Genomic DNA, 15,620 nt, shown 5'->3' on the forward strand with positions numbered 1-15,620 from the left:
GACTATGGCCTCTCCCGGTGATCTCTAATTACACCTCTCTTGTGCAATTTGATTCCACGTTATGCCTGTAAATTTTCTAATTTTATACCACCCAATTTTCTGTCGTTCTCAATTGTGCTTCCTTTCTTGTGGCACGCCTTCTGTAACTCTGACGACCAGTTATCTGCCTTATGCAGTACATGGCCTGCCCAGCTACATTTCATCCCGTTAATGTCAACTATAATACTGAATACCTCCACCTGCTGTCTGGTCCACGAGGTTCTCTTCCTGTCTCTTCTTATTAGGCCTGAGCTTTTTTCGTTCTATTCCTCATTGCACAGTCCTTGACATGTTCTCAAGCTTTCTTGTTCAACTCCGAGTATCTGCCCCATACGTTAGTACTGGTAGAATGCGATGATTGTACACTTCAAGGATAGCAGTACGCTACCATTTCAGGTACAATGCAGTGAAAGGTTATGCTGTGAGCACTGGCAGACTTCTGAAATTACTAGATGTTTACTAAGGTCACCGATTCAGAGAATTTCATTTAATGCCCCAAAGTCAGAGTGGGATGGTCAGAGGTGCTGTAGTGGGGGACTCTGAATCAACTTTATTTATCTGCTGTTCTTTAACTGTGCAAACAAGTGCTCTTGCATCCATCTTGAGAAGAACCTCTTGATGCTCCTGGAAAATCCTAGGAGGACTTCAGTGGCCAGCCTAAAGGATTCGTGGACAATGCTGGTGCTTCGTGTAATGCAAGGTTTTGTGCGAGTAGTTGACATAAAAATTGTAACAGCGCAAACACATGCAACCACAAAGTACCAAGGACGAGACACAAGCGCTTGTGAGGCACACAGATTAGACACACAGACGCAGCGCTTGTGTCTCGTCCTTGGTACTTTGTGGTTGCATGTGTTTGCGCTGTTACAATTTTTATGTCAAGTATGCACCAACTCGCCCAGAAAGAAGTTTTAATTATGCGAGTAGCTGTTCTACTGAACACATGCAACTTGGACGCTGTGTTCATCAAAAGCAGACACTGGACTTGCTTATAAAGCCGGCACTGCGTTGTGCGAGGATTCTTTTCCTTCGATGGTATACATTTCTTGCCACTCGCCGCAGTGAGTGGCCAATATTGGAGTTAGTAAAGGCCTAGTGTTATGCCAGCCTGTGTTCAGGGGCACCAAGAAGAATTGTGAAAAGAATCCTTCCATAATGGTACGACCCTTGGTTGCTGCAGTTTTGCCTACCCTGCAGCTTGCATGGAAGCCGCAAGCAGGGCCTAAGGAGGCACGAGTACGGGCGGGGGGCATACTCTCTTGCGCTGTGTGCAATGAGACGGGCACAAAAAAATGCAAACGAACAGACTGTGCACTAACGTGCGACTGGTTTAGCTTGTGCGCAGTTCATCTGTCCGTCTTTTCCTGTCCTGTCTTTTCGTACATGGTGCAAGAAGAAAGCGTGAACGGCCAGTAACTGGCCTCTTTCATCACCCTTTTGATGCGGCGACAGTCGTATTGGTGAGAAAACTGTTTCATTTACTTTGTCATACGAGGTTAATTTGTTCTGTCTGTGTTATATCAAGCTCGGGCTGCATAAGGCATTGCAGGTTCAGACTGAGGGGAGTGACACAGAGGAGTCGCAATGCACTGCGTTCACTTACGGTAAAAAAATAGTGCATTGCGTACTTGGAAGCACAAAGGTGTACAAGTATATGCAAAATACTACACGATTTGGCGTAACCTTACTCCACAACTTAAATATGTATATCAATTGTTCCTTGAAAGCGTAGCAGATGAAAAAGCTATTGCAATGCAGAATGGATGAAGGATGACTTGCGTGGCTGCACTGCTTTTGTTACTTCCAAAGTGTTGCTACCAAAGTATGAAACGGAGCGCGTATTGAAAAGCTTCCGCAAGGTGGCATTCATGCTCGAGACACTATTGATCTCAGAACCCTGTAATCCAAGATGCCATCAACTTGCAATATCATTATTTTGCTCATTGTGGGCATTTTTAAATGTATGGAGGCAGCTTAACTTTGCAGGTATTAGTATGCTTGTTTATTTTCACGGAGCGGCTGTGGTGTAACAGTCTTAAGCGTTCAGCACAGAATTCTGTCAGTGGTTTGATGCATGGTGTTCTTGGACCAATATCTCTTGTGTGTCCCTTCTTGCCTGAATGGAACAAATTGAACAAAAATAGTGCCATTTGCAGGCACATATAACAGCTTTTGATAGTGGTTGTATCCTCCAGCAGTACGCACTCTCTGTGGAGTGCCATCAAAAAGTGACAAAACTCTTCATAATACGAAGTGATACATTCTATAGTATGTACAGGTGAGGGTTTCAGAGTGCGAGATTGAAAATGGCCATCAATGATAGATTGTAAGGTGACTGATACTTGAACAGCATCAACGTTACATTTAGACTGAACAAACCATATTAATTAAGGGAAAATGAGACGTCAACTTAATCGTAGCTTCCCTCCACCTTGCATGTTTCCGCAGAACTATTATGTCAGACAACAAACCATATTGATAACATGCAAGCAAGATTAAATGCATTACAGAAAGAATGTCCAGGAAAAGATTTTTTCTGCAATTAACTGAATTTAAAAAAAGGTATGTTGCCACTAACAGAACATCGAACATATTAAAAATGAGAAATAAAAAGTACAGTTTCTGAACCTAGCAGAAAATTTTTAAATGTTATTTTGAAGCCTGACAATGTGGGCTGCATCCTTAGTGGTAAAACTACTCTGTCCCAAAGGAGAAAATGGTTGAAAAAAGAAGATTTCTTGTTGCCATAAATACTGTGGGATGCTGGTAAACTATTCAATGCAAATGTAGTAGCTATAGGGTTCCTGAGTGAATTACTGTTAATGTAATTAAGTGAGAGCTGGTTGCAGAGTAATTTGTTAAACAATTGATACTGCTATATTATAACGAAACAGCTTCCTTACACATAACAAAGTACATCCACTCATCAAGAAGAGCTTTAGCATCAAAATGTGCACTGTGGGTAATTGTATATGTATTGTATCATTTTGCATACATTGTACAGATAATCTGTATCAATGTTCAAACAATGTAACAATGGTAAAATGTATGCACTGTAGTCTCTGAACCTTGTAATCTTTCCAATAATATAATATTTCAAATGAAGCAATATCACTAGAACAAGGATTTACCGTATTCATGGACTGTTTTATATCATATTGTAGGTGCAACTTGTAAACCATGCTGCTTATGAACCACAGATTATAATGAGTCCCTGTCTTTCATATGCATGACAACCTAGGGTCGTGTAAAGCAGCAAAAGCCAACGCTCGCCCTGTCTCTCAGCTCGGGACTCTGTTGCCTTATCAGCTGAAGTGCCGAGAGCTAACTTTATGATGAATGTACAAGGAGGGAATACTGTACGTGTCACATCTGACCGACACTGATAACTGTTCAAATGCAACTAATGTTCGACTTCGATGAGAAATAAAGTGAACATGTGCTATCCAGTGCAACTGTCAGGCTTCTCTCATTATTGGCCGTCTACTTTTTCTACCTACTTCACATATGCATCTGCTAGAAACAAGTTCGGCTTGGAGATCTGGCCCCTGCCACCTGAATGTACCATCACATTGTGACCGTGAAAAGCCTAGTACTGCCAAAGGCATTAGATAAAAATCTCATTCTTCATTGGGTGAACTTGTGGCAATGTTCAAATCACATTGATAGCAGTGAGCACACTCAGCCGCTAAATTTATTCTCATGGGCCAAATGCATCTGCTATTTACATATGTCTCAACTAACATCCCATAGCGATTGCTGGTGCTTGTGTGCATTCAAGAATGCATATGCTATAATCTGATGAGACACACTATATGGAATCGGTGACGACGTTCAAGGGCTTTGGAATGAAGATTTCAGTTCTAGTGAAATCCAAATATCTTAGGCACACCTTGCAGTGAGTGGCAACTTGGTAAGAGTGGTAAGTCTGTGAATACGGGCACAGGCAGAAAGTAAAACCATGCATGACGTATAGGTGAAAGCATTTATCAACTCTCGACTCAGTATGGCTGTACCATGCTGGGTGAGGAAGTGGAGATGTGACCTTTGTCGTGAGCGAATGGCTTACTGAGCATGTCTTTCTTTGCATGGATACAGCTTTACTCTAGTACCTGGTCACTGATAGGGTTAATGTATTGCTGCCTTTCTGAGCATCTACAGTCATCAATATGAAAGGGAACAGCAATTTTTTTTTTTTTTTTACAATAACTTGTGATGCATGCACTCAAATCTAGGTACGTACTCCGCGCGTTAAAAGATTTCCGGTTAAATTTTAAGTCTCATTGAACACGAGTATGGATGGCATGTATGTTTAGCTCCTATGGGAGTTTGACAAAATTTAGGTGTGCCCTTTTATATTGATGACTGCATAGAAACCCTAGTGTACATGTAATGCAACCATTGAGGTCGCATCATGGAGTCCCCATGGTTCTGTCCCCATTTTCGCAAACGTGCCTTGACATAGCCCTGGTTGGACAGCCCTGCATGATGACTGGAATCCATTCGAAAGATTCACTTAAGACCCTCTGTACCTTACCCTGTTGCTCAACAGTGATGATCATCAATATTTTGCCCCCTTCCTTGCCATTCGTGATCTAAATGTATGGGGAGCATAGTGTTAAAGGGAATGCTCACATGATAAATGACGGTTATTTTTGGAGGACATAATCCCCAAAGGGCACAAATATTTGTCTGTGCTCCCTGCACATGGCAACCCTCAAAGCGATTCCTGCAATGAGGACTTGCTTCAGGACATCACTCTTGTAGCCTCTGAGTGTACACTTGGAGTGCCTGGTTACAAGATTTCAGTTCAGGAATTGCCAACCTGTATTGTTGAACTGCAGTCACCATTGCCATATAATGGCGGTGCCGTCATCCACTGCAGGATAGGGTGGATCTATGATGGCTCCCTTAAAGTAGTCTTTAATTAGACTCGTGCCATGTTGCTACCACATTGGATCACACCATTACCGAAACCACTCCGTGTAGCTAGAAATGAGGTATTAAGCACTGCCTAATAAAATTTAGTTACGCTGTATTTACAAATGCACGTCTACCCTGGCATCTTCTTTGACTCCACTGCCTGTAGTGTAATGCTGCCCATAATTGGCTCCAATTCCGCAATCGGGCACTTTCGTCATGAACCAAAAAGCATAAGAATTAACAGGCATTTCTACAGCATCCCTTTATCATAATGAGGCCTGGAAATGTCATTGAAGCACATTGACTACCTTGCTTTTTGGTGCCCTCCGCTTATAGCTGCCAATAAATAAAGTTCAGTGGCAGTACCAGGCATGATAGTAAGAACGAGAATTGTTGAACGGTATAACCGTGTCTTAGTGATAATTCTGGAATTTCGTGTTTTCAACATTAAAGGACTGGGATAACCTAAAACTATTCAAATTTAACCTATCATGGGAGGGCTAATGATGAATTTGGAATAATAACAGCGTGGAATAATTTTACATTATGCCAACCCTGTGTTTCACCACATTGGTTCATACTTCTGGTAGGACAAAAACCTTCGACTAGTACCTTCGGATGTACTTTTGCTAAATTTGGAGAACCAACAAGTGCAGCCATTTCAATCTGTTCAACCAAAGTGGCCACATTTTGCTATATTGTGGCTGCCAAATTATGTTTTACATCAATAATCTTAAACCATTACTGAAAGAACCAAGGACAGTAAGAGTTCTGTGCAGTTTTGTTCTATTGAAAAGGCTGAATTTCTGACTGCCTTGCAAGGAACATGCGAGATGGTATTGTTTGAACGTGTCTCGAAGGTTGTTCATTAAAATTTACAGTAAACTTAATGAAATTAAAGCTTAAGTTAATTACCCTGAAGGGAATTACCCTTCAGGTTTGAGAGAGTATAGTGATCACCCATGGGGCCAGTAACCTAATTCTTTACGTCAACTTAAAGAAATGTGAGTGTGCGAGCAAAATAACTTTATTTTGGTCCAGAGACCTCACGTTTATAGGGGTATTCGTGAGGCAAAAATTAACCTCCCAATCCGAAGGGAGCGCACCATGTATGTGACGCCGATGCATGCTGGCCGCACAGAAGGGAGGAATATTTACTCGAAAACCATGCATTGATTAAATTATTATTGAGCATGGTGTGCCAAGGCCTATTCGAAAGTGCAGAGGATTCTAAAGCCACGAAATGAACATTCAGTGGGGTGATCTGGGGTTGAAATGCAGGGTTGCTAGAAGCACTGTCATGAAGAATTCCTTACATATCTCCAGCATAACTTTGCCTTTGTGAATATACTCAGTTTCCTAATTAGATAAAGAAAAAATAAAAGAACAATAAAACGGTGCAAACAAGGAAGCATGTAACCATAAAGAGTTAGTCCTCCTTTTTTTGCCGTTTTGCACCGTGCTCTGCCAGTTAATTAGCCATTAACTGCACAGCACAGCGTAAAAGGGGAAAAAAATTCGGTGAAGTCCATTGCACATGACTGTCGACGGCTTCGGCTATACGTACGCGACATACACTGTCTCTGGGATCGGCCCACATTGCTATGAAACTCGATCTACAGGGCCGGCGATGAACATGACGACGACGATGACTCCACGACGGTTGGATGACAAACGCGGTATGGAGACGACGGTATGACGATGATCGGATGACCATTCTGAAATAACGACAGCGTGATGGCGAAGACCTTGACACAAGGGATGACGACGATGGAACGACCACAGCGGTATCACGACGGTATCACGGCGATGACAGTCTGATGACGATGACATACGTACATAATAACGGTGCCTGAATGACGACGGCATGATTACGATGGAACGACGAAGGCGGTATGACGATAACGGGATGTCATTTCTGAAACAAGGCCGGTGGTACGACGACAGCGTGTTGATGATGACGACGGCATGACGAAAGCTGGATCACACACTCATGAGCAAAATTACACCCTTTTGCCACAGAACAACAATCGTCACCTTTCTAAATTTTTCTAAGAGTGTTTGTCTATACACTTTAAAAACAGTTGCACCCTTTGGGCTGTATATTTGCCACACAACAATAATCGTCATCTGTCTTGTCCGCATTTTCTTTCTTTAATGCGGCGAGCCCGGTACTTTCCAGTAACGAATGGCATGCGCGTTATCAGCATGACATAGCATTCCCGACAGGAAAGTAGCGGGCGCGGCGTTTTCAAGAAAGGAAGCGCAAGCAAGGCAGATGATGAATATCGTTGTGTGGCAGAGATAAACCCCAAAGGGTGTAACTTTGCCTAAGAATGCGAAGCTGGAACGACCATGACGGTTCAAGCTACACTCAATAAATGTTTACACCCTTTGAGTCGTACCTTGCCAAGCGACGATAAACGTCATCTGTCTTGTCCGCATTCCCTTTCTTTATCGCTGCCAGCCCCATACTTCCCAGTAACGAGCGGCATGCGCGTTATCAGCATGACATAGCGCGTTGGCTATGACATTGTCGACAAGCGGGCGCGGCGTTTTCAAAAAAGGAAACGCAAGCAAAGCAGAAGAAGATTATTGTATCAGATATACACCCTTTCAGGCGTATACTTCAAACTACTTCAAGTACACTCTAAGAAAAGTTTACACTCTTTGGAATGTATATTTGCCACACAACAATAATCGTCATCTGTCGCCCTCATTTCCTTTCTTGAAAACGCTACACTCGTTATTTCCCTGTCGGGAATGCTATGTAATGCTGATAACGCGCATGCCGTTCGTTACTGGAAAGTACCGGGCTCGCCGCGTTAAATAAAGGAAATGCGGACATGACAGATGACGATTATGGTTGTGCGGCAAATATATACCCCAAAGGGTGCAACTGTTTTTAGAGTGTATAGACAAACGCTCTTAGAAAAATTTACACCCTTTGGGGCTTGTCCCACAACGATAATCGTCATCTGTCTTTCCCGTGTTTCCTTTCTTTAACGCGGCGAGCCCGGTACTTTCCTGTAACGAACGGCATGCGCGTTATCAGTGTGACGCAGCATTCTCGACAGGAAAGTAGCGAGCGCCGAGTTTTCAAGAAAGGAAACGCAAGCAAGGCAGATGACGATTATCGTTGTGGGACAAATATACACCGCAAAGGTTGCAACCGTTCTGAGAGTGAAGAATGCTAACCACATTTTGAAAATAAGCTAGAAAACGCGATAGCCATGTACAAAAGAAAGCATAGAAATGTAAAAATACAACAAAATGCCACTGAAGATCACATAAATGATGCAAGATGGGAACGAAATGCGAGACCAGCGGGGTAATTCTATAGGCGGTGCGAATTTCCGGAGTCTCCCACTACGGCGTGCCTCAATATCAGAAAGTGGTTTTGGGACGTAAAACCCCATACCTTTAAAAATCAAGCAGGAGAAGATATGGATCATGGAGGTTCACAGAGATCAAACCCGCTGATCTGTGAAGTATGATGCACGACGGAAAGCGCAACCAAAGAGCGACAGGGTAGAGAAGCAATGAAATTGGCACAATTTGCGAAAGCTCTCGATACCGGCACCCTGGCGTCCACCATGCGCGTGCCTATTGGCGGCGAGGAGTTACGGAGTCGCCATCTATCGGAAGCGCCTCGCTGGCGTAGTATGAGGGATCACGTGGCGCGCTCCTCATAGGTTTTGCTGTCAGCGCTCACTGAAAACACCATGCGCGAGCTCTCCCGGACATTTCTGTAAGTACTTTCGAAACGAGAGAAGTTTCTTACTGTCTAAATAATAATCTTGGGCAAACTGAAAGCACACAATCGTTTACAGACGCTATGTCTTTACCGAATACGTACAGTGAACGCGCCACTGCGCGCGGTCGCCGCGATGGAGTCTCCCGAACCGGCTTCTTGCGTGAAAGGTAAGTAAAACGCTGAGAGCAAACTATCTGAAATATGTTCTTATAGTGTTTGTATAACTAAATGGAGCGTAATAGAATGAAGCCTCAATGAAGCGATCGCGCAGATTCGCAGCGACCGACTGCGCGTCTGCATGCTTGTCCGCGCACTGTTTCGCTTTCTCCGCGCGCGCGTTTTCGCACCGTGCCATGAGCTTTAGGCCGCAGAATATGAGCATTTGACAGTATACAAGCAACCATTGTTGCGTGGGCGCTATCAGAGCTGTTCAAAAATAATTTCATTGTAGAGACTTCGACGCCTATACGCCTGTGATGTCCCGTCGCGACGATTCAATCTTTTTTTCTTCTAAAGTCTTTGACCTTTCAATATTATTTCTCGAGTTGCGTCGCACTGTATCTTTATCGGTGTTCTCAGCGTGCAATTTCCCGCTGCTCCTTTTTTGTAATCCAGTGCATTAATTCATAACACAAACATGACCATATGCCATGCTTTTTTAAAATGTGCTTCTTACCGCTGCCTTTCCACTCCACTGAACTTGCGAGCATCTATACCATCGACAAGTTCATAGACCAAACCGTCATGACATTAGTCGGGCAGCGGACTCGGGCGAGCGTCTCAGTGCGCGTTTTCAGAACATCGCAGACCGGGCGACGTAGCAGAAATCTTCCTCGCGTCTGTGCTTCCTGCATACCCGAGTTGCAGCCGATGACTGTTTGCCGGTTTTATGTTTCGCGAGCCAAGCTTCACGCAGCTTCTTGTCCTGCGGCTACGTGTGAATAAGGCTGACACCGGGCTCCGTTGCGTGCGTCCGGCATTGCGGCACCGAGCAGTAGCCTACCATATTGTGCGCCTTCGAAGGCAGCCACTACCTATTGTAGTGCTTTCAAGCGTTGTAAAGGAAACACTCGAAGCGGGCAAATCTCGCCACTAAATGAGGACCGCAGCGTACGAGGGAATTTAAACTCTCGTTTTCAGCTCGCTTCGGCGCGCCCGAAGCAGCCGACGCGGCCGCTATGTCCACGTGATCCCTCCTAGCACGTCTCGCCGACGGTGGCGCCAGATTTTCCAGTGGTGGAGCTCGAGGCCAATACACAATACTTAGTGCTTCATGACGTTTGCATTAGTAGATGTATCCACGTCAATGACACAAACAACAAACCATTTGTTATAAGCACGTAAATAAGCTTTACTGCATTTGTATAAATAGCCTGGAGTGTTCGCTGTCGCCATCCGCCTCGGTAGCGCAGTAGGCAGCGCGTCAGTCTCATAATCTGAAGGTCGTGAGTTCGATCCTCACCCGGGGCAGGCGGTGTATGTTTTTGGTTATTTCTTTTTTTTTTTTCCACATGCACGATTTTAGTACATTCCTTCTGACAAGTTGAACCAATCATAAATTCAAATACCTATTTTCATTTATATTCGCATAGGTCGGCTGCTAGCTGTTCATATACCTGCAAAACCCAGAAATGGTCTCGTTAGACAACTTGTGGGTAGGTTAGAATAAAATTTGTTGCATTTGAGGGATATAGTTAAATTCACGCGAATGTAGTACGCACAATACGGATTTAGGAAGTCTTATTTTTTTATTACAATTGTTGCGGAAAATAGGTGTTTCAAGAAAAATGAATCGCCATTTTTGCAAATTCGTGACTCCGCGACGACAGCCGATATTGCAGTTGTGTGAACTGCATCTCTAGCGGACAAATATTATAGTGTGCAAAACTATTACAGTGGCAACCATGGTTTTGCAAAAGTCTTGCTCGCGAATTAGAGGATGTCCGGTTTTAATGCGTATTATTAGCAGCAGTTGTGTAGTTGTGTAATGCATGATTGTGTAAACATTATTCGTTATTGACTTATTTGCAGGTCATGTTTGAAAAAAAAATTGCAATAGTAGGATACAATAAAAAAAAAAAGCAGTTGACAACCAAGGCACACGGACCGTGCGATTGTTACTCCGCCAGCCAATCACAGAAGCAAACAAAATCATCGTCATGCCACCATTTCAAAATGGCGCCGTACATACCTCCGGAGCGTCTGCTGTTCTTGAAGAGTCTTTTCATCGGCGGGAGCGATGAGGTGTGCAAGATACGCAGACAAAGTGTATGTAGTCTGAGTTTCTCACTCTTCGAAAGTCGGCGGCACATTCATTTCAATGCTGACCCCGTTTTACTCATGATACTTCACTGCCAACTGAAGTGAAACTTGACAATAAATAGTTGCAGCGAAGCTGGTTGCTGGTGAGGCTTATACCCGTGTCACACGGGCGTTTGGAAGGCCTTCCAACCGATAGTCAGTTGACTCAAAGGTCAAGTTCGAGCTGCTACATGGGCGGTTTCGACGGCCGCCGAGTCAATAGTCTATCGAGTCAACGGAGCACCTTACAGCTCTATCGAAATCTCGATGGCCTTTGAGCGACGGAAACGGAAACAGCGCGAACATGCCCTCTCGTTCACAGCGGGCTCCAACTCACGGTTAGAAAAAACAAATCAAACCAAAATACTCTAAAAATACTATATATGAGTGTTATCAATTATTCCATAAAGTATTTTTGCCACTTGATATGCGCGAACTACACACACTCTCGACAACAGCGACGTGCAGCGACGCAAACGTTGCCGCAGTTTCGCTACTCAACAACTTGAAAACTAAACATATATGTAAGGCAATGTATAAACAATTGTTTTAATGTATAAACAAACATAAAATAAATTATAGTGATTTTAAGTGGTTTTAATGCTGTTTAACTTTTTGTGACATGAAAACGAAAATAAAGATACGCAACGCCACACAATTTGGCGAGAAACGCCGGAACCACTCAACGGCCTTTCAAAAGTGCCGTGTAGCAGTGCGACAACTCCTTTGAGTCGATAGAGTTCTGGCGTTTCGAAGGCCGTCGACTGGAAGGCCTTCCAAATGTGCCCGTGTGACACGGGTATTACACATTGCTGAATAACGGCCATGTCCTCTGCTATAAAGGTCTCCTGGATAAGAAGCAATACGGGGTGGGAATCCTAATCCGTAAGGACATAGCGGGCAACATTGACGAATTCTACAGCATTCACGACAGGGAAGCAGTAGTCGTAATGAAACTTAATAAGAGGCATAGATTAAATGTAGTACAAGCCTACGCTCCAACATCCAGTCACGACGATGAGGAAGTAGATCACTTTTATGAAGATATTGAATTAGCGATGAGGAAAGTGCAAACTCGGTATACAGTAGTAATGGTTGAATTCAATGCAAAAGGAGGGAAAAAGCAGATGAATCACATCTGGCTAGTCAAATAGCGTAGCAAGGCGGACAAGGATGCTCTGGTGAAAACGGGTGGACTTCCGAAGTCAAGGGCGGCTGCTGCGCTGTCACTGACCCGTCCAACAAGACGTCACCGTGAAAGTGCACTGGGTCGACTTTGCTGTCCAAAGTGAGAGCTTTCGGCATGCGTTGAGCAGCTTTGGTGACGTCCTTGATGTGTCGAACGACAACTGGTCCGTCGCCGGTTTTGAACATGCGTCGTCCACGACGAGAGTCGTGCGAATGAGACTTAAGGAATGTGTTGAGCTTGACGACCTGCCTCATCTTTTGAAGTTAGGAAGTGGCACCCTCCTTGTGGTCCCCGGTCGGTCCCCGCTATGTTTGATGTGCCGCAGGCAAGGACACATTCGACGGGACTTCCAGACGCCACGTTGCGTTGTGTGCGGGGTGTTCGTACTCGAAAACAATGATTGTGCAAGGAGCTACGCTAGAGTAACTAAAACAGTTATTCTCCTAACATAAGCAGTCCAAGAGAACATAATGGACACGGCGGAAGCTGAAAAGTCTGCCCCGAACAGCAACAAGGAACGCGAAGACAAGGCCCAGGAGACGGACGCCTAGAAAGCTGGAGGGACAACGCCTGACAGTCAAGACTTGACGAAGACAACTGAGGAGCGTGCCGAAATAGGCTGCACGCAGGAGCCACTGCTCTTAAGTTAAGCAAGTGAAAAGAGAGACATGAGCGACAGCACCGAGATCACTGCAGCCGAAGATAAAGCAGACGCTACGGGGGCGACCGCGGCATGTGGGAAGTGTCCCAGAACAGGCATTCCGAAGTTGACGGAGGACAGCATCGAACGCAAGGTTAAACGCTTGGAGCGTCAGTGGCATCGCGTTGCTGGGGCCAAGGGTAAAAATTATATCCCCGAAGTCCGGGGGTATTCCGTAAGAGCCCACCTAGTGGACTGTCCATTTCGGCCGTTGCTGATTGGATGTAGCTGTACGAGTGAGTAGGAGACGAGCGGCCCCAGCCAATCAGCAGCGGCCGAAACGGACAGTACACTAGATGGACTCCTACAGAATACACCCCCCGGTCGGCGTCATCATCGCCGGTTCGGGGTCAGGGACGCGACAAGTAACATCCTGGCATTCGAGCCACGGTAAGCGCTGTACTGGTGGTTCGCGCTTACAGTCACCATGATTAGTGCACCTGTATTACGTGTCGTACGCTCAAGGTAAGGGGCCTAGGGGCTAGTCGCAAGCAATATCAGGTCAAAGGCATACTGCAAAGACGTCGCCGCAGGACAAGGAGCTGCGTGAAGCTTGGCTCGCGAAACTTCGAACCGGCAGACAGCCATCGGCTACAACTGCGGTATGCAGCAAGCACAGACGCGAGGAAGATTTCTGCTACGGCGCCGGGACTGTGCGATGTTCGGCGAGTAGCAGAAAACTCGAACTGAGACGCTCGCCTGCGCCCGTTGACCGGCTATTGTCATGACGCTTTATTTGGTCTATGAACATGTTGATGCTAGATACTGGCAAGTTCGCTGGAACGGAAAGAGAGCGGTAAGACGCACCTAAACAAAGGCATGGCATACCCACGAAACACGCAAGTAGCTATTTGATGTCTAAAAGATGTCTTGAACGGCTAATTCAAAAGTCTATTAGCTGCCTTGATCAAGACATTTTGTAGCCGTGGACGTCTAGAAGTACTTCAGTAAGCCCTGCTAACGTTACGCTAAAGGTTAGCTAATGGACAGCTTGACAAGAACAACTGCATGAAGACTTCGTTTAGACATACTCTCAAATTTTTGCGGCAGCTATTACAGTAACACGAGGCTTGCCCACAGTTACAATTTGTTTTAAATGAGGCACGGACATCAGAAAAAAAGAGTTTATATTGTCAGATAGAGTGATGCACAGGTAGGTTTTCCAGATGTGAACCGTGGGAATAGTGCAGTACAGCCTCATTGGTCAATTAGTGCTTTTTACTTAGACCAATCAATTGAATGCCGCCTGTCAGAATTATTTTGCAAATAAAACAAGATCTGTATTGTATGCTGATATGCCAATGTTCTGCCCATTGATAGCATGCCCATTGACCTAAACACGAACATCTCTGGATGAAACACGTCATTATTGATAAAACCTTGCTCTGCTGGGTCTTCGCCAAATTGAAATAGTTTCTAGCAGGGAAACATTTTGTCGGGGACGCTGCAGTTCAGGTAAAAATTACATGGTTTCAGCTATAAGGGGCACAATAGCCCAACATCAGTATACGAAACAGAACTCTGTGCTGCAATGAATTGTTAAGAAATAAAGGATAGTACACATCTTGAAAAACACTCTGCGAGCAACTTTAACTGGCAATATAAATATATTTTTTCTGATCTCCATGCTTCATTTAAAAGTAAATTGTAACTCACTTTGTGGGTGCCCCTTGTAAGGTAACGCCAGGCGCTTGTACAGCATCACACAGAAATAATGGCCAGTTCTTCGATACACCATCCATTAGCGAATGCCTTGCACGTTGCATGTTACCGAAACTGAAAGATAAATCGTAATATGCTGTTATTTTTTTCATACACTGTACTACGAGTTTTTTCATGCATAAAAGATGATTGCAAGCGAAAATGCAGCAAGACATCTACTTCACACCATGTCACATAGTGATGATTTATTACCTAATAAATTAGAAAAGATGCAGAAAGTGTAATTAACAAGAGTAACAAATAGCAGCAAAGTGAGCATGGATAAATCTTGAAGATGATTGCCGCCGCTGCCAGAGCAGGCCAGCCTTCGTAGGAGAGCACTGGCTGCCCACAAAAGCTTGCTGTCACAGGCCATGGGTGAAGGTTCTTGTAAACATAGGCAAGCAATACCTGCACAAAAGAGGGAAAAAGGCGAGGGAAGAAATGGGAATGTTCAAATTGGAACTTCAGTTAGCAATATGTGCTAAGTAAGAATTTTGCCTCACATTAATAATAAATTTAAGCACTCCTTTCTCTTAAATTACGGGTATCTTAAGGTATGTTTGTGATGATGTTTAAAATGGCTAGTATATTTCATGGATTATGGTTATTAAATTGCAGAGCAGAGTCAAAGTCAGTCTTGAAATTAATATGTGGTGTTTTGTGGCTAAAAAGCTACTTATAAACTTGTCAAACAAGTTTGAGAGGCTTCCTGCAAAATATAATCAGTTTAAAACAGTAATGAACTCTGCAGGTAAATGATGTACTAACTTAATTAAAAAGTTAAATAGCATTTTATATTGTTAAGCTAAAAGCAAGTTTGGCATTTTGCACTGCCTAGCTGTTGCCTTTTTTTGCAAACTTAAACATGACACAGTGCAGAAAGCAGGTAGCATGCAAAGGAGGACTAGTGATAGTGTTCCAAAGCAACACTCCTAGCTGGATCAATCACTTTTGTTGACATATTTTCATGGGAGCCTAATTGGCTTAGGGCAATCCCTCACACAAAT

General features: G+C 44.2%; 1 non-coding gene across 1 annotated transcript; it reads left to right on the forward strand.

The window, feature by feature from the left end:
• Window positions 1–10,116: 10,116 nt before the first annotated feature.
• On the forward strand, window positions 10,117–10,189 carry TRNAM-CAU (transfer RNA methionine (anticodon CAU)). The gene has a single exon. It is a non-coding gene; the product is annotated as a tRNA-Met (tRNA).
• The last annotated feature ends 5,431 nt before the right edge of the window (window positions 10,190–15,620 follow it).

Source organism: Dermacentor variabilis, chromosome 7 (genome assembly GCF_050947875.1).
Source record: "Dermacentor variabilis isolate Ectoservices chromosome 7, ASM5094787v1, whole genome shotgun sequence".
Taxonomy (NCBI): domain Eukaryota; kingdom Metazoa; phylum Arthropoda; class Arachnida; order Ixodida; family Ixodidae; genus Dermacentor; species Dermacentor variabilis.